Source organism: Peromyscus eremicus, chromosome 16_21 (genome assembly GCF_949786415.1).
Source record: "Peromyscus eremicus chromosome 16_21, PerEre_H2_v1, whole genome shotgun sequence".
Classification (NCBI taxonomy): domain Eukaryota; kingdom Metazoa; phylum Chordata; class Mammalia; order Rodentia; family Cricetidae; genus Peromyscus; species Peromyscus eremicus.
The window spans coordinates 60,394,166-60,419,651 of NC_081432.1; the positions used below are offsets into that span (position 1 = coordinate 60,394,166).

The 25,486-nt window shown below is 47.2% G+C and overlaps 1 long non-coding RNA gene across 1 annotated transcript; it reads right to left on the reverse strand.

Annotated features, from left to right (window-relative positions):
* On the reverse strand, positions 1-24,544 carry LOC131926396 (uncharacterized). Its single transcript, XR_009383486.1, has 3 exons — positions 24,442-24,544; positions 15,274-15,339; positions 1-151 (listed from the first exon to the last, which is right to left on the reverse strand). It is a non-coding gene; the product is annotated as an uncharacterized LOC131926396 (long non-coding RNA).
* Positions 24,545-25,486: the final 942 nt, after the last annotated feature.

A 25,486-nucleotide genomic window follows, 5' to 3' on the forward strand; every position in this document is an offset into this window, starting at 1 on the left:
CGAGCGGCGCCGGCCACACGCGCTCCGCTCTCTCTCTCGCTCACCCCCGCGCCGGGCGGCGGGCGCCCGCTCCCCGCGCCCGCCCGGCCTTCATGCTCTGCGCCCGGGCAAACGGCTCGCCCGCTCGTCTACCTCAAACTTCGGTTCTTGCCTAGTGGAAAAAAAAAAAAAAAAAAAAAAAAAAAGCAAAAAAAAAAGCAAAGATTAGGATTTCTTAAATTAATTTTTTTTATTTTTTTCAAAAAACCAAAAACCAAAACCAAACCAAAAAAAAACCCCACAAGCTCCCAGCCTGTTGATTTCTGTTTCTTTTGGATTTTTTTTTTTTTTTGGGGTGGGGGGACACTTTGAAATGTACTGAGGTCTATTCAAGAAACAGGTTTATTTGTGTACCCTCTCTCCTCCTCCTCCCCCATCTACAAGATGTGAGCTGATCCTCCTCAGGGGCCCTGAACACACACACACACACACACACACACACACACACACACACACACCAGTTTTAGCTTAACTTGGAGGGGAGGGTAAGGAAAAATAAAAATTGGTTTAGAACTCCAGTTAGAACCAGCACAGTAAAAAATTTTTTTGCATATTTTTAAAAACTAAAGCATCCCTTTTAGCTTAGTTACTTGGCAGATAACTAGGTTAGCCTAAGTTTCTTGTGTTCTACTCAACTTTACATATCCCTTTCCACTCTGGACTGCTGTGAAATCTTACCTGTGAAACTTGTACCTGCAGATTAAAAAGGAAAGCAAAACTACTGACTGAGAGAGGCTGAGTCCTCCCTCTGCCTCCCTTATTTATATCGCTATCTTTTAGCTTCGTGTTTGTGAAGTTTGCATTAAATAACCCCCAATCTTAAAAAGGAAAGTACAAAACCTTTTAGCACCCCCTGGCCTAACCATAATTACCACCTGTTTTAAATTTCAAATTGTTGAGACTTCTTAAACCACCTAGTAGTACGAAAAACATTTGAATAAGCGTTCATAATAAGAGTTCTTTGCAGCCTAATTACCAATACCCACAAAATACAGCTATGGGGAGAGGGTTCTTGTCACCTGTTTTAAAGAAATATCAGAAATAGGTGATATATGAATGGTTCGTGAATGTAATTCAGGTGTAAAGATACCGATTTAAGCCTAAAAATTCTTCTAAGGATATCTGAAGTTAGTTGGTGAGGTCTTGTTGATAAACATGTGTCTGGTGAGTTCTAGATAAATATGTCCCAGATTTAAATTCTTTAAAATACTGTCTGGTTTCTACATCCTTTAGTGGGAAACAAAAGCAGACCTTACTGGCAGAGTTGGCCGTCCCGGGAGTGGTAAAGCATGGTCTACGAATGTGTGACCCTGGGTTCAACCCCAGCACACATACAAATACTTCACGCACCTTGCTTACTTATATAAGCATGTAATTAAACTACACTTCACAAAATAAATGTGTCAAAGCTGCCATACTATGTTGCTATATTCAACATATTTTTCAGAAGCAAACCACTTCATGTTTTAGTAATTGCCACTCTACCATTCTATATAATGTAGGCTTTGTATTTAGACCTGACTGGAAAATGCAGCCGGTGACTTAGTATCACATAGTATCTATCATTGAGGTGGTTTTTTTTTTTTCTTAGAAGCCTTTTATTTATTTATTTGCTTTAAATTCAGCCAAGGCCCTCCTGGACCAGTAGTCCTTGCATAAATTAGCATATTTCTCTATATTTGATGGTTGGGCCAACCAGTTTTCTAATTGGCTTGGGAAATTTTTAAACATGTTTTAAAGTGCCTTCGGATTGGTGGGAATTTAATTAGAATACCCATTTGGAAGAAGGGCGTTTCCAAAGAGTCCGTGGATTATGCATTGCAAGCCTTCCAGCTGGTGCTCACGGCGCCGAGGAAACACTAATGGATTTCAGAAAGATAGCCTTCTGCATTGGCCAAAATCCCAAGGAAACCAGAAATCTCACTTTAAATCTGACCTCCCATTGCCCTGATTTGATGATCATTATACAATGTGTGCATAATATATATAAACACATTGCACCATAAATATGCATTGATTATGTAGCTTTCAAGAACAAAATTAATTTTTAAAAAGATGACCTAGGACACGGCAGTCTTTTTAGTATAAGAATAGTGACCTATGCTGAGTGGCCACAGAGCTCAAGGCACTATGCTATTTACTCACACTGTCTGTCCCGAGAACTCGCCCTGAACCTAAGGAACAATGCACTAAGGTTTCCTGACCCTGATTTTGTAGACAGGCTCTCAAAGCTTTCAAAGATTTGTCTGAAGTCACTAGTCTAAGAAGGGCTGGCGGGAGCAGCCCTGGCTGGTGGTTTCCAGAACTTACCCTCTGTCGGGCCTGACAAGTGTCTGGGGAACCTGTCGTCTTGCTGTGTCAACGTCATGTCACAGTCCAGTGGAAAGGCACGGGCCGAGGGGCAACTCTTTAATTAGTCAGGACCTACCCAGAGACTGCCAGTTGTCAAATCTAATTTTAAATCTGGGGGAGGGGTTTGCACAATACTGGGACAGCAGTGGGGTGAACCTCGGGCTCCAGACACACTTAGATCTGTAAGCATGCCCTAACGCTGAGAAACATAGGCAACCTCTTAAACTTTTCCACACAGGACTATGAAAGCAGTTTAAACAAGGGCCGCTTCTGCATGTAACATTTAAAACTCTGTTGTAGGGTTTGGAATCTAAGTTAAAATCAGGAAACCTCTTAAGAGGACTTTATTTTTTCAAAGAGGACCATTCTTTCTTTTTTTTTTTTAATGTTTTATTTTATGTACATGGGTGTTTGCCTGCATGCATGTCTGCACCATGTGCGTGCCTCGAGCTCAAGGAAACCACTGGATCCTCTGGAACAACTGGAATTACAGATGGCTAAGTGTCTCCATGAGGGTGCTGGGAATCAAACCTGGGTCCTCTGCAAGAGCAGCAGGTGCTTTTAACCTGAGCAGATACCCCAGGACCATTCTTTTTTTGGTAGAGGGAGGTGGAGGGGTTAGAGACAAGGTCTCTCTGTGTAGCCCTGGCCAGCCTGGAACTTGCTCTGTAGACCAGGCTGGCCTCAAACTCACAGAGATTCGCCTGCCTCTGCCTCTGGAGTGCTGGGTCAAAGGCGTGCACCACCACTGCCCAGTGCGAGAACATTCTTAAAATGGCTTTACTATATGTAAATGATCTTGATTGTACTATCAACAAATTAGTCATACACTGATTCCCTTCTGTGTAAGTGACCTAGAAACAAGGGAAATTGGACACGGGGGTGGGGGTGGGGGTGGGGGATGTGGGTGGGGATGAGGAGTGGAGGTTGGAGGGTGGATTACTCATTTTTCAATGTTGTAGGATATACTTGGAAGTTCTAATAGTCCCAAGATTCACATAACAGTTCAGAGTGAAAGGCTGGGAATACAGATCAACCTAATATAATCCTTATCACTAGAAGAAAAAAGAAAGTGGACCCTTGCCTAGATGGCCTTTCTTAGAAGAGATACAGGCCAGAGAGATGGCTCAGCTGGTAGCTGGGCCATCCACCAAGCCTCAGGACCTAAGTTAGATTTCTAGGGCCCACATGGTGGAAAGAAAAAAACCAGACATGCCACAGACCTGCACACATGTACTATATGGCATGTTAACACACACACACATAAAAAAAACAAAACAAAACAAAAAAACAAAAAAAACCCCCACATAATTAAGATGGACATGGTGGAGCTAAGCAGCACTGTGCATGTGTGCATGACACACTGCTGTGCCCACTGCAGAAGTCCAGGGGCACCACCAAATGAGCGAGCAAGTGTGCAAGAAGCATTCTAAATCCCCAGGCTGGCAGGTGGCTCGGGGGCACAGGCATTTGTCACCAAGCCTGATGACATGACTTCCCACAGCGAAAGGAAAGAACCGACTCTCATAAGTTGTGCTCTGCCTTCACAAGTGTGCCTCGGCATGTATGTGCCCAAAATACATACATGCACACGCACAAAAACAGATCAATGTAATTCAAATAAAATTTTAGCTGGTCTGTGGTGGTGCATGCCTTTAATCGCAGCACTCTGGAGACAGAGGCAGGCAGATCTTTGTGAGTTCGAGGTCAGCCTGGTCTACAGAGTGAGTTCCAGGACAGCCAGGACTCCAACACAGAGAAACCCTGTCTTGAAAAACCAAAATAATAATAATAATTAAATAAAATTTTAGTTTAAATTCTCAATATGTATCAATAAGGTTCATATCCTTATTCATGCCTCTGCTTCTAACTATCCTAGATCTCTGTAATCAGTCTAAGCGGGTTCAGATTCCATCTACGTCACTCACAGGATGAGGAGGCATTGGACGAGTCATCTCCCCCCTCAGAGCCTCAACTCCCTCATCTATAAAATGAGGTTAATTATAGTATTCACCTCTGAGGGTTATATAAGGCATGAGGAACTAGTGCATGGAGGGAGGGTGTCTCAGCAGGGCACTAGGAACCAGAGGAGCCTGTGGACTCTTCCTGTGTCAGCGGCCAGTGGCAGTCCTCTATTGCTAGACCTATGGTGTGATTTGAGTCTACCTTATTTGTTGGAGACAGGACCTCATTATGTATCCCTGGCTGGCCTGGAACCCTCTATGAAGACCAGGCTGGCCTCATAAGATCTGCCTATCTCTGCTTTCTGGGTGCTGGGATTAAATATATGGCGCACTATATAGGCCATTGTTACTTTTTATACATGTGACTTTTGGGGGTGGTGTTGAAACAGGATCTCTCCCTGTAGCCCTGGTTAGCATAGAACTCAATCTGTAGACCAGGCTAACCTGGAACTAACAGACATCTGCCTGCCTCTGTCTCCAGAGTGCTGGGATTAAAGATGTGCATCATCTCATTCTACATTTCCCCCACTTTTTTACATCTTAGTGCTTGTGTGTGTGTGTGTGTGTGTGTGTGTGTGTGTGTGTGTGTACACAGGCTTGGCAGCAAGCACTTCACCCGCTGAGCCAGCTCACCGATCGCTTGGCCTGCCTTTTAAATGTCTCTCAGATTCCTCTCTGTAAACATGAGAAAAGCAATACATGTATCTGAGGTTGGTATGTGAGTTAAGGGATATTCCAGCACGCCTTTAATCCCAGCACTTGGGAGAAAGAGGTAGGCAGATCTCTGTGAGTTCGAGGCCAGCCTGGTCTGCAGTGAGTTCCAGGGCTGTTACACAGAGAAACCCTGTCTTGAAAAAAACAAAAACCAACAATAATAACAACAACAACAACAACAAAAAAAACAACCCTTGCTTCAGTGCCTGGCAAATAGTAGATACTCAACAGTAGTCACCATTATTCTTGTGACTGCTATTATTAAAAGCAATGTGAATCTGGAGCGAAGGCTCAGCAGTTAGAATTTGCTGTTCTTAGGGAGGACCCGAGGAGTTTGATTCCTAGAACCTGTTGGGTGGCTCATAACTGCCTATAACTCCAGCCCTGGGAGATCTGATGTTCTTTTCTGGATTCCACAGGCATACACACATAAGTATACATACACAGATATACATAAATAAAAATATCAATCTAAAAAAAAAAGGAGTCTGGGCATGATGGTACATGTCTTTAATCCTAGCACTCATGAGGCAGAGGCAGGAAGATCTCTTTGAATTCAAGGCCAGCCTAGTCTACATAGAGATCCAACCCAGCCAGAGGACTCCACAGTAACCTGGACCCACGTGTGGAGGTACACACCTGTTTATTCATTGCTCAGGAGGCCAAGGCAGGAGGCTCACAAGTGGTGTCTAGCCAGAGTAATATAGTGAGACCTCATTTCAAAAAACAATAAGCTGGGCAGCGCACACCTTTAATTCTAGTGCTGGGGAGGCAGAGGCAGGTGGATCTCTGTGAGTTCGAGGCCAGCCTGGGCTACAGAGTGAGTTCCAGGACAGGCTCCAAAGCTACACAGAGAAATCCTGTCTTGAAACTCCCACCCCCCACCAAAAAAAAAAAGAAAAAAGAAAACGAAAAACATAGAGTGAAAGGCTTGTAGTGTGGCAAAGTGACAGGGACCTACTCACTCAGCACGCTGGAGGTCCTGGTCCAATTCCCAGTTAACCCCCCCCCCCCAAAAAAAAAAGACTGTGAAATTGCTTTCAAAGTAATAAATAAGCAACGTCTGGAACCCTGCCAGGCATTTCACTATCTTGCCTACATTATTCCTTCCTTCAGTGAATGGCTGTGAACACTGACGATGCTAAGGCTATTTAAGTCACGACACAGTTTTCAAGCTGGTCATTTTCCTTGACAGACTTTAAAAAAAAAAAAAATCTAAACTCCTCCAAGCTTCTAGTCCAAAGACCAGGAATAACAGAACACAGCAGAGCTGTTCGTTTTAAGGGCCGCCAACACTCCCACTGGTCGGTCTTCAGTCTCACACACCCAGCCTGTTTCCCCACAGAGAACATGAGGGGGAGGACAGGACTGGGGTAGGGGCTACCACCTGCGGCTGGAAGGCAGCTAGACGGGGGCCTGGGTGGCTGGGCCACTTCCCAGGGCTTGCCCCGAGTGCCCTACCTCTCTTAGGCAGAGCCTTCCACTCCAGGCACCCAAGAGGTTGGGGATGGCAGAGGAGGATAAGGTGCCAGTCACATGATCATTCAGACAGTAGAATGCTGTACTGAAGAAAAAAAAGTCAGCAGCCAGCATCAGCCAGCCTTGGTGGCATGTGCCCCCTGCACCTGGGGATTAGGAGCTAGAGGCAGAATGCCAGATAAGTGAGGTCAGCTACACAGTGAGTTTGAGGACAGCCTGGGCTACATAGGACTTTGTTGTGAAGAAAAAAGAAAAAAAAGTCAAGCCTCCTAAGGGAGGGTGTCCACGTCAGGGGGCTTCCTCAATCATCGCGGCCTCCCGAAACTAGTAAGAGTCGATAAAGCCGAGTGTGGGAGCGCATGCCTGCGATCCCAGAGGCAGAGGCAGGAAGGCTGCTGCACCTTTGAGACAAGCCAGGGCCCCATCTCAAGACCCTACCTCAAAAACAGAAACAGCGGGCTGGAGGGATGGCTCAGCGGTTAAGAGCACTGGCTGCTCTGCCAGAGGACCCGGGTTCCTTTCCCAGCACCCACATGGCGGCTCACGACTGTATTTAGCTCTAGTTCCAGGGGATCCAACACCCTCTTCTGCCTCCACAGGCACCAGGCACACACCTGGTGCGCAGACACTACGCTGGCCAACACTTATAGAATGAGAAAAAGAAAAAGAAAGCAAAACAGACCCAAGATAGCCAGGCTCAGCAATTCACACCTTCCATCTCGGCACTTGGAGTCTAAGGCAGGAGGGCCTCAGAGTTCTGGGCCAGCCTGGTCTACATGGTGAGACCCTGTCTCAAAACAAAACAAATAGGAAAACACACATAACAAACACATCTGAAGTCATCTATTAGTCACTTATTAATACAAAGGAGGACAGGAAGTACTAAGCAAACCTGTAAGACATAGTCTCAACACTCATGAGAAAAACTGAGGAGGGCTGGAGAGCTGACTCAGTGGAAAGTACTCGCTGCACAAGCATAAGGCCCTGAGTTCGATCCCCAGAAGCTGTGTTAAAAAGCCAGGTGCTGACCCTGGTGGTGGCACACACCTTTAATCCCAGCACTCTGGAGGCAGAAGCAGCCGATCTCTGTCAGTTCGAGGCCAGCCTGGTCTACAAAGCGAGTTCCAGGACAGCCAGGACTGTTACACAGAGAAACCCTGTCTCAAAAAACCAAAGCCAAAAAAGAAAAAAAAAAAAAAAATCCAGGTGTTGGTGGCATAAGCTTGTAACCCTAGCACTAGGTCTAAGGCATAAACAGGAGACCAGCTAGGCTAGCCTATTTGATAAATTCCAGGCCAGTGAGAAAGACCCTGTCATCAAAAACAAGGTTGGTAGCATCTGATAAATGACACACAAGGTTGTCTTCTGGCCTCCACAGGCATGTGTACATGCGTGCACATATACATACATGCGCATAAAATAAAAAGAGAGAAACCAAGGAGAAGGTCACTGTATGACTAAGGTCCGTGACCATTATCGCCACATGGTTATTGGAATAGAATAATTAACCAGGCATCATTGTATGACATTGAGAGCAAAGGTCCAAATAACCTCACACCTCACAATGCTTGCACGTTGCTCATTATGAATCATACCAATCACATACCAGTTGGGTACATGTGTCAGCTCCTTGTGAGCTGACATGAGTCATATCTAACACAATCAGGAGGCTGTTCCGAAATCCACAGAGCAAAGGGCATCGGGGTTCAGGGGGAGAGTTCACATGGACCTGACATCAAAGCCTGACAGAAAATCCTCCCCTCACAAGCAGGATGTATCAAGAGTCACGGAGCCATGGCGTCTGAGTTTCTTTCTCTGTCTTCACATTTCAAGGCTCAAACCTTTCACCTCCACCTCATTCTTTCCCCCAAAGCACAGAACCTGGCCCTGCCTCTCTCAAAGCCAGCCCCTCTTCTCCACAGACATTCAGGCCTCCATCTCTTGCTCAGCCTCCCACCAGACTCCTAAATGTAGAGTCCCCTCTCTAAATCTCAAAGCTGAATGTGTCCCCCTCCATCAGCCCCTCACTAACTGGGGAGCTGCTAAAAACACAAACTCCCTAGCCGGGGTGGAGCTCAGCACAGGCTCATGCTGGGCCTGGCTTCAGCCCCTAGCAGGCCAGAGTGAAGGTACAGGCCCGTAAACCTAAGGCCAGGAGTTCAGGCTCCTGCCTGTAACCTCATCCTCAACTATACAGAAAGTCTTAGGTCAGCCTGGGCTACATGGCCAGCCTGGGCTACATGGCTCAAAACAAACAAAAACTGGAGGGGGAGACAGGAGGATAATCAGACCTTCAAAGTCATCCACAGCTACAGGGCAAGCTACAGAAGAGAACTGGAGACAGCTCATTCTGTGCCGTCTTATTTTTTTTTTACAAGGCCTGTTAGAGGTTTGTGAAAGGGTTTCACAAGCCACTGATGGAAGTGACTCTCATTTGGAAAACAGCAAAATCAGTAACCAAGGGAGCTGGAGAGATGACTTAGTGGTTAAGAGCACTGGCTGCTCTTCCAGAGGACCCAGGTTCAATTCCCAGCACCCACATGGCAGCTCACAACGGTCTGTAACTCCAGGATCCAAAACCCTCACACTGACATACAATACAGGCAAAACACCAATAAAATAAAAATAAATAACTAAAAAAAAAAAATCAGTACCTGAGGGTCAGGCATGGCATGTGCGACAATCCCAGCACTTGGGAAGTTCAAGGCCAGCCTCAGATACACAATGAGGTCTGGACCAGCCTGGGCTACACGAGATCCTATCTCAAATAAATAAATTAAAAATACAATGACAAATACCAATACCAATAAATGAGTTTTCTGTATCCACCTGACACTTACATACTTTCCACAGCCCATGGCAATAATCTGTTACATGTGACTACATGGCCCCGGAAAACCTGCCCCATAGCCTCATCCGCACAGCCTCTGGTCCTTACACAGCTGTCAACAACTGCAGTGAGGCTATTGGAGAAGGGACACTTTGTTTCTGCTTGCATGAAGTGTGTGTGTGCGCGCGTGCTTGCTTGCTTGCTTGTGTGCGTATTTTTCCTGGTTACAGTTCACAGAATGTTGACAACTCTCCACTTGTCTGGGAGTTGTATTAGTTTTAACCCTGAAGTTAACAGCAATTTTTAAAAAACAATTATTTATTTTTATGTGCATGGGTATTCCCCTGCGTGTCTGTCTGTGCATCGTGTGAATGCCTGGTTCCTGTGGCGGCCAGGAGAGGAAGTTGGATATGCTGGGACTGGAGTTGCAGGTGGTTTTGAGCTGCCATGTAGTGCTGGGAACTGAGCCTGGGTCCTCCGGAAGACCACCAATACTTTTCACCACTGAGCCATCCCTCCAGCCCCTTAACAGTAAGTTTTTAAAAATTAAAAAAAAAAAAAAAAAAAAAGGAATCTATGTCAGCAGTTTTAGTTTTAGCAAGGTGTAAATTCTTCTCCCCTTAAAAGTAAAAAACCACACACAAAACCAACCAGAGAGTATCTTCTCAGGTTGCTAGCTTGCCAAGATATCATAAATGTGGGCAAACAATCTTTCGCTCAGATGCTTAGAAGCAATATTCAAAAACCTCAAAACCTCCTTCCTGCCACTTCAGAAAGGAACCCCCACCCCCACCCCGGCTGGGTGCAGTCATGGCCTCTCTGCTGTGGTGATGAAAGATCGACCGTCATTACGCTGCCCCCATCACCACAGACAAATGAGAAAAATAGGGAAAAAAGAGAAGTAGGGGGCTGGAGAGATGGCTCAGCGGTTAAGAGCACTGGCTGCTCTTCTAGGGGACCAGGGTTCAATTCCTAGCACCCACGTGGCAGCTCACAACTGTCTGTAGCTCCAGTTCTAGGGAATCTGACACTCACACCAATGCACATAAAATAAAGTTAAATAAATTTTAAAAAAAGAGAGAGAGAAATGAGAGCAGTCTAAGTAAGGCTTGTGGCCAATTGTGGGTACCTGGGATGGATGGAAGGATGGATGGATGGATGGATGGATGGACAGACGGATGGACTGATGGATGGATGGATGGATATGGCCTCAAAGGGAGGGAGGGAGGCTGTTTCTGCGGCGAGCAGCTCCACAGACAGGAAGCACACCTGTTAACACCCCAACTCTACACACTGCTCATCTTCAGCATTGTCCCTTGTATCACCTGATCTGCTCAATGTCCTCTGTCCTCATAAATGTTCTGAGATTAAAAACAACAGGAAAACAATATATGGGGCTTGAAGGAGGCACCCAGTGTGATGCTCTGGGCATGGGGAGAGAAGGCGTGTTGTGTAGGCAGCAGGCGGAGGGGACAGGTTAAAGCTGGGTTTTCTTCCTTCTTCTTTCTTGGCTTTTGAGACAGCGTTTCTCTGCATAGCTCTGGCTATCCTGGAACTCACTGTAGATCAGGCTGAAATTTTTGTTTATTTTATTTTACGTGCATGACTATTTTGACTACATATATGTATAAGCACCACATTCATGCCTGGTCCCCTCAGAGGTCACAAGAGGGAGTTGGACTCCTTGGAACTGGAGTTATGGATGGTTCTGAGCCACTAAGTGGGTGCTAAGAACCAAATTCAGGTCTTCTACAAGAGCAACAAATGCTCTTAACCACTGAGCCATCCCTCCAGCTCTAAGGCTGGGTTTTAAAAGATGAGTAATGATAATAGGAAAGAGATGGAGCGTTTCAGCTAGACGCACCTGTGAGGGAGACAGACCCTAAAAAAGGAGGGACTGTACCCAGTACTGGGTGGTGAAGGACTGGGCTGCTGGCAGGCAGTGCTGAGCTGCAGATGTGGATCTGCACTCCTCAACACTCAGTGACACCGGGAAACCTTGTGGAGATCAAGAGACTGTGACAGGTGCTTATGAAAAAGAAATAAATACATCAATCCATCAATCCATCAGCCGGGCAGTGGTGGCGCACACCTTTAATCCCAGCACTCAGGAGGCAGAGGCAGACTGATCTCTGTGAGTTCGAGGCCAGCCTGGTCTACAAATTGAGTTCCAGGACAGCCAGAGCTGTTACACAGAGAAACCCTGTCTTGAAAAACAAAACAAACAAACAGAATCAAGCAGAGGCTAGGGAAATGGAAAGTGGGGAATCTGGGTGTAGATCTAAGTACACACATACAAACAACCAGGCCTGGCATGTGCCTGTCAACCGGTTCTGCGGAGGTAGAGACAGAAAGACACCTAGCCAGCTGGTCTAGCCAAATCAATGAGCTCCAGGTTCGATGAGAGATCTTGTCTCAACAATAAAGGGGGGCCTGGAGAGACGGCTCAGCACTTCACAGTCTGTTGCTCTTGGCTGGGATGGTTGTGCACACCTTTAATCCCAGCTCTCAGGGTGAAAAGGCAGGTGGGTTTTTGTGAGTTCAAGTCCAGCCTGATCTATACAGTGAGTTCCAGGACAAGCCAGAGCATCATAGTGAGACAAATAGATAAGATGGATGGATGGATGGATGGATGGACGGATGGACGGACGGACGGACGGACAGACAGACAGACAGACAGACAGATAGATAGAGTAATGTTCTTGCAGAGGACCTGAGTTCTGTTCCCACCATGCACAGTGAGTGTCTCGCAAACATCTGTAACAACAGCTTCAAAACATCCAATGCCCCCTGCATATAGGCACCCGCATATACCTGCACACACATGCACTATCTCCCCCAACATATTACAAATACTTAAAAATGAAATAAATATTTTAAAATAAAAAAACAAAGGAGGCCAGCAAGATGGCTCAGTAGGTAAAGACACCCACTGTACACATCTGACAACCTGAGTTTGGCTCCCTGGAGCGCAATTGAGGTAGCAGTAGAGAATCTACTCCACCAGGCTGTTCTCTGACCTCCACAGGTCCCCCTCCACTCCCACACACATAAAATAAAATATAAATAAACTGGGTTGGGTGAGATGGCTCATCCAGGAAAGATGCTTGTCCCAAGCCTGGTGACTGGAGTTCAGTCCCCAGGACCCACATGTGAGAAAACTGAGTCCTGTAAGTTATTCCGAGTTCCCTCCACACACGTGCCATTGGGCATGTATGTACACAAGTAAGTAAATATCTGTAAAATCTGTCCTTCAAAAATGTCAACAGCAATTGAGGAAGACACCAATGCCTCTGGTCACCACACGCACACAAGGCACACAAAGGCTAGGGGAGAAGGCCACTACTGTAGAGTAGAGGAAGGTAGATCCTGAGTGTGGAGGGACAGAAGATGCTGTGCCTAGGACACTGCAGGCCAGCCGAGCCTCCTGCCTTTCTAGCTGTGGAGTTGGAAAATGTCCCCGATACTCACTCATCTTACCTAACCCTCTCTTTTTTAAGACTCATTTTTATTTTACAAGCATTTGCCCTGCATGTACGTATGCGGACCGTGTGGATGCTTGGTACTGGAGGAGGCCAGAAGAGGGTGTCAGATCCCCTGGAACTGGAGTTACACAGCTGTGAGCCATGTGGGTACAAGGAATTGAACCCAGGTCCTCCGCAAGAGCAGCTAATGTTCTTAACCACTGAGTCAACCTTCATCTTCTCCTTTTCTTTTTAAAATTATTTTTAGATGAAGATAGGGTCTTAATATATAGCCCAGGCTGGTCTTGAACTCGTGGCAATCCTCCTGCCTCCACCTCCCAGGTGCTGGGATTCCAAGCTTGCATTACCACACACAACAAATTTGATTTTTTTAATCACTCAAACACGTCGGGGTCTCTCCAGTGGAGGGCAAAGCAGCAGGCGCTCCTGCTGTGGTAAGCCGAATGTCTCTGCAGGGGAGTAACAGCTCACTGGAGAGCAGCTTGATATGTAGGGCTGTGCAGAAACGCCCATGGCTGAGTAAAGGCCCTTCTCGACCACGCCACTCCTTTCGCATTACTTCTTTGCCCACCCAGGAGGCCTTTGGTTCTGCAGTTCAGTTTTAAAAGTTGTGTTTGAGCCAGCAGACACAGGGGCTGGGGACGTCTGTGCCTATTATAAATTTACACATTGGCCTTGGAGCACAAATCATTCTTAAGTGACCTCCATTTCCTTCCCATTGCCCTCTGTTTGGCCGGGGCGTTTATCCGGGGATCCATGGCAACAGCCTTTCCCAGGCACTGCCCTGCTCCAACCCTTTCTCTTCACCTTCCCATCCTGAACAAGCCAGGCCGCAGGAGCTCGCTGCTGCGAACCCTCTGCCAGCTCTCCAGAGCCCTCAGGATGCCTGCAGGATTCTTGCGCCAGCTCTGCTCCAGTCCCTCCTCTCTGGTGACATTGATGTCCTCTGGCACCTCCCCTGCCGGCCCCCCTCACTCCTCTTTCCTTTGTACTTCCAAACAACTTCCTTTTCCTTGATAACACACACTGCCTCGCGTGACTCACAATTAGTCATGTCTATCCCTGGACTGTGAGCCTCTGGGAGACCGGGCTTTGTCTATTTTTATACCTCTCCATCTCCCCAGGGCCAGCTATGGCATCTTGCATCAGTACGCTAAGCGACCATTTATTGCATCTATGCTGTGTCAAAGGCACCTGGCTGGTGCTGGAGGCAGCAGATGCTGAATAAAGGCTGGTGACTTGTCCCTGACAAAGGGACAGCATCAAAACACGTTCTCTAGACTTAGGATGCTCAGGCGACATGCCCTCCTCGGCCTTCGTGTGTGGAAGTGAGAAAGCAGTTAGGTTTAGGGCGGCAGCCTACAAGAAGCATATGCATGAATCAGCATTACTGTTTTTACCCGCTTCCCCAAAAATGGAGTCACAGGGGTCGACAAGATGGCTCAGCGGTGGAGGTGCTTGCCACCAGGCCTGTAGACCTGAGTTTGATCCCCGGGACCCACAGGAAAGAGAAAATAAGACTCCCACAAGTAATCCTCAGACTTCCACACGATTGCTGTGACATGTATACCCACATACACATACAGAAAATAAACAAATGTTTTTAACTGAGGCATGTCTTACATCCTAACTAACACGGCTCTCCTCTTTTCCTCCTCACAATTGCTTCTTTCTCCCTCCTTGTATAATCACTTTAAAAAACAAACAAACAACAGGGTCTCACTCTGTAGCTCAGGCTGGTCTCAAACTCTTAATCCTCCTGCCTCAGCCTCCAAAACACTAGAGTTAAAAATGTGAATCACGACACCTGGCTAAATTGTGGGGTGGGAGGAAAAGATCATTTCAAGTGCATTCCTCCTCAGGCTCCACCCACCCTGGGTGGTTTTTATTTTGTAACTGTATAGGTGTATGTTTGTGTGTGTACACACATGCTCAGATTGTGTCTGTAATTATTCAAACATGTGTTTAGAGGCCAGAGGACAGCCTCAACTGTTGTTTCTCAGGGACCCTCTACCTTGTCATTTGAGATAGTATTTCCCACAGGCCAGGACTCATCAGGTAGGCTAGGCTGGCTGGCCAGCAAGGTCTAGGCATCCACTACCCCTGCCCTCCCAGCGCTGGGATTATAAGTGTGGACTACCATGTCAACCCCCCCCAACTTTTTTTCCTATAAGTCGAACTCAGGTCTTGCACAGCAAATACTCTACTGACTAAGTCCTCCCACTCCAACAGACACATACAAATAAATAAATGTAATACAAAATTTAAAACAAAAAGGAAGCTGTGTTTTAAAAAATGATGGCTGCTCCTGGTTGTCAAATTGACTATATCTGGAACCAATTAAAACCCAAATGGCACACCTGTGAGGGATTTTTTCCTTAATTAAATTATTTGAAGTGGGAAGACTCACTTTAATCCAGATCTTTTGAGGTGGGAAGATCCATCTTTAATCTGGGCCACATCTTCTGCGGGAAGCCTGTGTAAGGACATGGAAGAAGGAAGTCTTTGCTGTTTGCTTGCTTGCTCTCACCTTGCTAGTAAGGTAAGTCCATTCCTTCACTGGCATTAGAGCCTACTTCTTTGGGAGGACCAGCTGAGACATCCAGCCTCGTGAACTGAACAACTACTAGATTCTTGGACCTTCAATTCATAGGCAGCCATTGTTGGATTAGCTGGACCACAGCCCGTAAGTCGTTCTAATAAATACTGTTCCACATATATAGAGAGATATTCATTCTATAAGTTTTGTTACTCTAGAGAACCCTGGCCAAAACAGAAGTATTTGCATTGTAAGTAAAATGTTTGGTTTTGCTTCTTTCTCACTTAAACATCTATTCAGTGTGTGTGCATGTGTATGCCTGCATGTGCTGTGGAGGTCAGAAGGTAACTTTTGGGAATGGGTTCTAGTTTTCACCTTTCACCATGTGGCTCTAGGAACTGAACTCATGTCACCAAGTTTGACATCAAGCTCCCACTGGCCATCTCACCAGCCCTGTTCTGCCCCTTGTTAAACAAAAGAAAATTTGTATACACTACACCTATATCTTGCATAGCCTGTGCAATAAACTAATGCTGCCTCAGATCAATGCTAGCTCCCCGCGTTCTAAAAAAGCAGCAAGAATATGATAGGATAGGATTCACCTGACTCCTAGTGCTTGGGAGGCAAAGTCAGGAGGATTACAAGTTGGAGGACAACCTGTCTCAAAAACAAATGAGCAACAACAGAAACGGGGTGGATGAGAGATCTCAGACAGTAAAGAGCTCAGCATACAAGCACGAGGATCTTGGTTCAATTCCCAGGACCCACATAAGAAGCCAAGTGTGGAAGCGTATGCTTAGCATTTCAGCACTGACAGGTGGTTAAAAGGTCCCTGGGATCACTGGCCAGCCTAATTAATCAGCTGTAGTAGAATATTATTTTAAGATGTGTTACTTTTATTTATGCTGCATTTGTTTAGCTCTGTGAAGCTGTGTTGCTGTGCCTGCCTAAAACACCTGATGGGCTAATAAAGAACTGAACGGCCAATAGTGAGGCAGGAGAAAGGATAGGTGGGGCTGGCAGGCAGAGAGAAAATATAGAAGGGGAAATCTGGGAGAAGAAGATCTAAGAGCCAGAGAAGGAGGAGGACTCCAGGGGCCAGCCACACGGCAAGCCATGGAGTGAGAGTAAGATATACAGAAGTAAGAGAATGGGAAAAGCCCAGAGGCAAAAGGTAGACATCTATAATCCTAGCATTTCTACAGACAGGTGGAGGCAGAAGCAGAACTATCAAGCTCAGCCCCTGGGGCAGCTAGGCTGCAGTACTCAGCAACAGGAACAAGAGAGCCCAGCTCAACAAGGTGGGAGGCAGAACGGACTCCTGAAAGTTGTCCTCTGACTCTTCATGAGTGCCCCCCCTACAGTAAATATTAAAAGGAAGGAATGGAGGGAGGGAGGGAGGGAGGGAGGGAGGAAAAGGCTGGAGAGACAGCTCTTGAAGATGACCTGAGTTCAGGTCCCAGCACTTGGTCAACTCCTTGTAACTCTAGCTCCTCCAGGGGATCTGATGCCCTCTCCTGGCCTCAGTGTGCACCTGCACCCACATGCACATACACACATACACATAATTAAAACAAAAATAAAGCTGTGGGGGTAAAATAAATAAAAACAAGGTAGACAGTTCCTGAGGAATGACGCCCGATACTGACCTCTGGCCTGTACACACATGCACACATACAAAGACTATGGCAAGGCACGACTACCCTCTCAAGCTACCCACAGAAAGCCCAGGAAAACCATGCAGTAGCTTTGGGCTCCCGAGGAATCAGACTTTTGTCAGAGTCATCTGTTGTCCTTGGCGTCATCCTCCTCAAAACTTCCACCCTAGCTTCACCCTTGTTTACAGTTGTTCTTCAGACACGAGTGACATCTTTGTCACTTGAGGGAGTAAAGTTCATGACAAAGAAGAGGAAAAACAGCATGCCATGCTCAAACACAGACGCCAGTGTAATGCTCACACCTATGATCCCAGCACCAGGGAGATGCAGTCAGGAGGATGAGGAGTTCAAGACTCTCCTCAGCTACACAGTGAGTCTGGACTAGCCTGGGCCATGGGATCCTGTCACAAACACACACACACACACACACACACACACACACACACACACACACACACGAAAGACCTCAGTCACTCAATGATGCTCCTCCCCCACAGCCCACCATGGAGATGCCTGCACTTGTGCCTTGGCAAGTCACAAGTTACTGACATCATAGACACTGTGGGGCCTCCTAGGAAAGAGAAACCACAGACATGCTGCACCCTATTCCTGTACCCCCTGTGTCACTGTCCCCCGAAAACCAGCAGCTTCTCTGCATCAGCAAGCTTTAGTTACTCTTCAAAGGGAGTCTCTCAGCAGGAGTGGGTCCCCTCGACAGGACACTCTATAGTGCTGTCTTAGCATCTGACACACAGGGTGCTCTCTTATCCATGTCAGAATGTCTGCACTACAACACACAAGGCACAACTCACAGAACTGCTTTTCAAGCCCTCCCTCCCTCCTTCCATTTCCTCTTCTTTCTTTTGGTGCTGAGGGCTTGAACTAAGTGCAAAAAAGATCTGGTCTACTATTAAGCCTCAGACACAAACTTTTTCCATATGATAACCTATAAAAAGAAACACAGCTGGGCAGTGTGGCACACACCTTTAATCCCAGCACTCAGAGGCAGAGACACTAAGAATGAGTTCCAGGACAGGTAAACCTTGTCTTGAAACAAACAGACTGATTGTATTTTATGTGCATGTGTGTTTGCTATTATAGATGTTTTTGCATCACGTTTGCCTTGTGTCCTTGGACACCAGAGGGTATTAGAGCCCTTGGAATTGGAGTTACAGCTGTGAACCACCTTGTGGGTGCTGGAAATTGAACCCGGGTCTGCTGAGTGGGCATGTCAGCCTGCCTGTAATTCCAGATCTCAAAACTGGTGCCAGGAATCCAGTCAGCCCTTTCTGAAAGCTCTGCGTTCAACTGAGAGATCCTGCCTCAAAAAATAAGGTGGAGAGCTATCCAGGAAGATTCCTGATACCGACATCCAAATGCAGATGCACACACATACAAAACCATACCAATTCAAATGTGTATACATGCAAGCATGCACACCACATGTGCATGGGGAAAGATAACTATAAGCAGGCAATGGCTTCATCACTGACACACACACCAGGACACAGACAGCCTCCTCAGAAAGGAGGTGCATGCCAGGTCATGTAGGAAGCAAGTGTCTTGTCATGTGGAGAAGATAAGTCATCCTGTCCCAGGTAGAGGGACACAGGAGAAAGCATGTCCAACAGGGACCTGCTGGCTCTCTCAAGACCTGAGCCTCCTGATTCGCGGCTTCAAGCATCATGGTCCTCACAGACTCAACTCCGCAAGTGGAAGCTTTTCATTCTCACTAAGTCCTGTCTGGTCCCTCTAGTTCTCGGACACTGCCGCTCCCTTCTCTCCCTTGCTCCCACCTCCGTCTGTCTGTCTGTCCTTCACGCTCACCGTTCCCTCAGCTCCTGCAGTAGTCTCAGAACCAACAACGGTTTGCTCTGGCTCAGCCCTGAATCATGCTGCCTGGGGCTACCAGGCTGACCCTGAGTTAAGGGGGGAAAGGGGGAGATGATAGGAGCGTTTATTATCCAGCTGAAACCCTCCAGGGGCTCCAGCGCCTTCTAGATGAAGTGCAGTAACTCCAGTGGTTTATACGACCCATGGTGGTGGGACTCTGCTCACCTCCCAAACCTTGCCTCTGATCTCCACTTTGGGGTAGGGGACTTCGAATCCCGAGGAGCACCGTGTGCTGCTGGGTGTGGTGGTACACACTTGTAATCCTGGGATGAGGAATTTACAGCCAGCCTGCGCTACACAGTAAGTTTGAAGGCAGCCCGGGCTACATGAGATCTTGTCTCAAAAACCATTGACGGATGGGGACTGTAGCTCCATAGTAGAACATTTGTCTGCCATGTACAAGACCCTGGCTTTAGTCTCTAGCAACACTAACATGCCTAGGCCTCACTCCAAAAGGTTCTGGTTTAATTTCCCCAGGGAAAGATCTGGCATCATGATGTGATTAATCACCATGTGATGTACCATGATGTCATTAACTCAACATGTGATGTACCATGATGTCATTAATCACCATGTGATGCGTCATGATGTCATTAAGTCACCATGTGATGTGTCATGATGTCATTAAGTCACCATGTGATGTGTCATGATGTCATTAAGTCACCACATGACACAGCAGGGTTAAGAATGCTGCTCTGGTCAGGTCTTTCCCACAGATCTGGGTTCCCTGCACTTGCGATGTCTGGCCAGGAACACTCAAGCTTTCCACTTTGGGCCGTGAAGCCAGACCTCACTACCGCCCTTGTCCACTGCTATATTCCCAGCACCCAGCTCTGGAATGAACTATTTGCCAAGAGAAAAGCAGGAGAGGAGCAAATGACCCTGTTTCTCCTTTCACCCCATTAGCCCCCCTCACCCCACACTGATTACATTTCTCTCCTAGCCCATATGTTCTGCAGGAGCCCTGTCTCTGTGTCCCCTGACACTTGCATGTCTAACAGGGTGGCCAGTGTATAGTTAGTAATGATTTCAAAAGTGCAGCAGGAGAAGGGGCCAGAGCAGAGAGGCAGAGAGACAGAGGTAAAATGGACAGGACTTGCAGCCTGGGTGGAGCTGGGAGAGGGGGAGGGGCTGCGGATGACTCCAGTGTCCTGTTTGGTGGCAGCACAATCAGATGTGGCACTGGGATTAGACAGGCAATGTTGACAGCCTGGATGCAGGAGCCAGACTGTCTTGATTCAAATCTTAGGACTTGAAAAGGGCTTAGCTCCCTGGAAAAGGTAAGCTTGCCCAATGGGGAGGAGAGACAGACAAGAAGGGGGTCAGAACACAGGGTGGAATTCTGTCCTCCAGGTTGCTAAAGGAACGGTAGAGGAATTCTGTGAAGGAGACAAGAGGTCGGTGGATCAGGGACCTCTGGTTCTTTGGAACCAAACTGAGAGAACAGCAGTAACAGAATGTTCAGGCTACAAAGAGCTAGAGGAGGCCATCGGGGAGGCCAGCGAGGAGGCCAGAGAGGAGGCCAGCGGGAAAGGCACTTGCCATATACACCTGGAAACCTGGGATCCACAAAAAAGTGGGATATGGTGGTTTGCATCTGTAATCTCGGCACCCACAGGTTAGACAGAAGGTGGAGACAGGAAAATTACCCTGGAAGCTCATGGGCTCATCAGCATGTCTGAAACACTGTTCTCAAGCAAGGCGGAGCTGGAGAAATGGCAGTGTGTAAAGGCACTTGTCCTCAAGTCTGACAACCTGAGTGTGATCTCAGAAACCCATACAGTGGAAGTGAAGAACTGACTCCCACAAGCTGTTCTCTGACCTCCACACCTGCACACACACACACACACACACACAATGTAAAACTGAAGTTTAAAAAATTGACAAATGAAAATGGGAGCTAGAGAGACGGCTCAGTGGTTAAGAGTGCCCGCCGCTCTTCCAGAGGACCTGAGTTCAATACCCAGCACCCACGTTGGGATCTGACACTCTCTGGCCTTTGAGGATACCTACACACACTCATGGCACACACACACACACACACACACACACACACACACACACACACAGATAAAAAATAAAGCTGGGTGGTGGTAGTGGTGCATGCCTTTAATCCCAGCACTTAGGAGGCAGAGGCAGGCGGATCCCTGAGGCCAGCCTGGTCCACAGAGCGAGTTCCAGGGCAGTGAGGGCTACACAGAGAAACTCTTTTTAAAAACCAAAATATAAATAAAATAAAAATAAATAAATAAAAATATAGGGCTGGAAAGATGGCTCCATGGTTAAGAGCATATGCTGCTCTTGGAGAGATCCTAGGTTAGATTCCTACCCCATGTGGGTGTCTCTCCACAACCATCTGAAACTCCAGGGGATCCAACACCTCTTCTTGCCTCCATGGCCACCAGGCACACACATGGTACACAGATATATACATGCAGGCAAATTACAAAATAATAATAAACAAGGTGGAAAGAGACCCTGTTCTCAAAAGTTGCCCTTTGACCTCATACACTTGCCTGCATTCAAACACACAGACACAGACACACACACAGAGACATACAGACTCACAGACACACACACACACAGACATACAGACTCAGAGACATACACAGAGAGACCTACAGACTCACAGACACACACACAGAGACATATAGACTCACAGACACACACACACAGACATACAGATTTACAGACACAGTCATACACACAGAGACTCATAGACACAGACAGACAGACACAGACACACAGACTCACACACACACAAACACACATACTTTCTATTTTAAAAAATGACAAAGAAAGCAACGGGTTTGTGGGTGCAGTGGCACTTGCCTGTACCCCCAGTGCTTGGGCTGTAGCAGCAGAGCACTGGCCTAGCATGTGCAAAGACCTGGGTTCAAGTCCTAGTCTCCTCCAAAACCAACCAAACAAGAAGTCCAGGCCTGTGCTCTGGGTTTTCCAGATGGCTCAGCATTAAGTGCACCAGCGAGCAGAGGACCTGTGTTTATTTTAGAAATAGGGTTTCTCTGTGTTTCCCTGCTGTCCTGGATCTTGCTCTGTAGACTGGGCTGGCCTTGAACTCACAGAGATCTGCCTGCCTCTGCCTCCCAAGTAAGTGCTGGGATTAAGGTGTGCACCACCACTGCCCAGCAAGGACCCCTGGTTTTATTCCCAGCACCCGCAAAACAGCTCACAACTGTCTAACTCCAGTTCCAGGGGACCTGGCACCCTCTTTCTGGTCACTACAGGCTCTGCACATATGCAGTACACATATGTAAATGCACGCAAAATACTCATACACATAAAATAATTTTTAAAATTAAAACAAAAACCTACTCTGCAGCCAAGAAGCATCTTTCCTCCTCCCACAGTGAATCTTTGCACCTGTGTGTGGCCCTCACCCTCCAGCCTTCAAGGACGACCCTTATACTGCATGCCTAGGGCTTATCTCTTTTCTGCTACAGTTTTTCTCTGCCCTGAATCCTTCCCTCTGGCCTCCACACACACAATCCAAACAGAACAAAGCCCCTCACTGGCTTCTCTTCCTCCTCCTCCTCCTCCTCTCTTTTTTTAAAATGTACTGTATGTGTGACGGTCAGAGGACAACTCTGGAGTGTCTTCTCCCCCCGTTCCGTGGCTTTCTGAGATCCACCTCAGGCTGTCATCAGGCTTGCTTGGCAAAACCCTTTACATACCGAGTCCTTTCATCACCCTAGCACACTCAGTCCTGATAAGCAGGCACTAGATAAGTGAGTGAGAGCAGCGTCTGCCTGAGACACAGTGGAAAAAGTTCCTTAGCGTAATGAGTGTTGAGGGGGAGGAAACGGCCAGGAGCAGAAGCAGAAAGAAGTGGCTGTTATGCCTCCCGATAAGTGTGGAGCCTTTTAAGAACAGGACATACCCTCACAGATGTCTTCCCATTGTCTCTGTGTCAGAAAAGTCAGCATTAGAGGTGGGGAAATTGGCCTCCCCTCTGATAAGAGAGGAATAGATCTCTTCAGAGAACACTTCACAACCCATACCCACGCATAGCTTGCTTGCTGAGAGAGGAACAGGTGAATGTTCCCTCTGGCAAGACATCATTAGAAAGCAGGGTTCAGATCCTCCTTGGTGCATCTGGCTTCTGCTCTCTGCCCAGCACCCCTGATATATCCCACTGAACAGCAAGAGGCCACATTCCTGCACTGTCCAAGGACACACCAAGGCTCCTTCAAGAGACCACATTCCTGCACTGTCCAGGCACACACCAAGGTTCCTTCAAGAGACCACATTCCTGCACTGTCCAGGGACACACCAAGGCTCCTTTCACCATTTGCTTATTCGTTTCTTGAGGCATATAACTACAATATGAGATTTTTTTTCTTCTTCTTTAAAAGACAGGATCTTGCTATATAGCCCAGGCTAGCCTGGAATTCTTGATCCTACTGCTTTGCTTCCTGAGTGCTGGGATTACAAGCATGAAACACAAGCCTGGTACATGATTCACTTTTTTTTTTCCCCCGAGACAGGGCTTCTCTGTGTAGCTTTGCGCCTTTTCCTGGAACTCACCTGGTAGCCCAGGCTGGCCTCGAACTCACAGAGATCCGCCTGGCTCTGCCTCCCGAGTGCTGGGATTAAAGGCGTGCGCCACCACCGCCCGATGATTCACTTTTAAGGCATTATAAGATCAAGCAGGAACTGGAGAGATGGCTCAGTGGTTAGAGCACATGCTGCTTTTGTAGAGGACCTGGGTTCAATTCCCAGCACACACACAGCAGCTCCCAACCATATGTAACTCCAGTTCCAGGGGATCCAACATCTTCTTCTGGTGGGTACTGCACTCACACGGTGCACACACATGCAGGCCAAACACTCATACACATAAGAAAAGAAAGAAAGAAAGAAAGAAAGAAAGAAAGAACAAAAGAGAGATCTAAAAAACAAAAAAGGAAACCCAGCATAGAGAACCATAAAATATTCAAAGTAATGTTAAATATAAGTTAAAGTTAGACAGACAATTTGCTGAACTGGTCAAGTGTTTCCTAAAGCCTGAGCCTGCATAAAGGTAGAGAGAGAGACCAGCTCCTGAGAGCTGTCCTCCATACCCACGGTGTGGTGTGTATATGTGTGTGTCCCACCCCCACCCCATACAGAAATAAAAGAATTAAATAAAGAAGTCCACCAGGTGGTGGTGGCACACGCCTTTAATCCCAGCACTCAGGAGGCAGAGGCAGGTGGATCTCTGTGAGTTCAAGGCCAGCCTGGGCTACAGAGCGAGTTCCAGGACAGGCAGGGCTACACAGAGAAACCCTGTCTCAAAAGACTGAAAAATAAAATAAAATAAAAAGTTAAATTCCGTATCATATCCCTTTACGACCTTCTTTCACTTCATAAGACACCGGAAAGATTCCCCAGCCTCTCCCTGAGAGGTGCAGAGTTAACCCTGTGGTTTCTGCTACTGTCTTCTTCCTCCTGCAACCCCCCTCCTCCCAACAGGGCGGGCACTTACCTCTGGTGAGCCGGGATTCTGTCAGGGACACATTCTCAATCCACTGCCCTCACATGTTAGAATGAGGATGCAAGACAGTCTGGCAATGCCAGCGTTTAGCAGCTTCCTATGGTTTTTTGTTTTTTGTTTTTTGAGACAGGGTTTCTCTGTGTAGCTTTTCGCCTTTCCTGGAACTCACTTTGGAGACCAGGCTGGCCTCGAACTCACAGAGATCCGCCTGGCTCTGCCTCCCGAGTGCTGGGATTAAAGGCGTGCGCCACCACCGCCCGGCTTCCTATGGTTTTTAACTCAGAAACCAGACACCTGCCTTGGCCACCTACTCCAGCCCGGCGATAGAAAAACCTCATCCCAGTGCTCCAAGGCAACCTCAAATCGACCCCCTCAGGCCTCACACCACTCTTTAAAAACTGTCCCCAACACACTGAGTCAGTTGCACGACTTTGTCCTTTCGTGCTTACACGTTAAGCTAAACAACAGACAATTTCCAGCACCTTCCTCTCAAGCAGGCTGCAAAAACCTGTCCATAGGCAGAAACGCAACCCCAAAGGGCTGGTGACACCGACTTCTACTTCACGTACAGTCCACACTTAGAACCACTGACAGACTCACCTTAGCTGACAGCCTGAACTCCAAGCTCAAGACCCCCTTCACCACCAGCTTGCTTAATTAGAATGGAACAGCCTCCCATACTGGGAACCTTAAGCAAAACAAGTCAGGTTGTTGCTGTTTCCTGTAGCAAAATCAGTCTTCTTTTAATCTTTGTAGTCTAAATCTACCTTTCGATTGGGGCTGGAGAGACGGCTCAGGGGTTAGGTGCACTATGGGCTCTTTCCGAAGAACTCTTTCCCAGCACCTACATAGCAGCCCATTAACTGCGGGTAACTCCAGTTCCAGGGATCTGACATCCTCTTCTGGCCTCCACGAACACTGCACACTCATGGTGCACATAAAACACTTATATACATACAACACAAATAAATAAATCTAAAAAACAATCTATCATGAAAGAAAGCAGCTACTACATTCCTCTAGGAAACCTGAACAA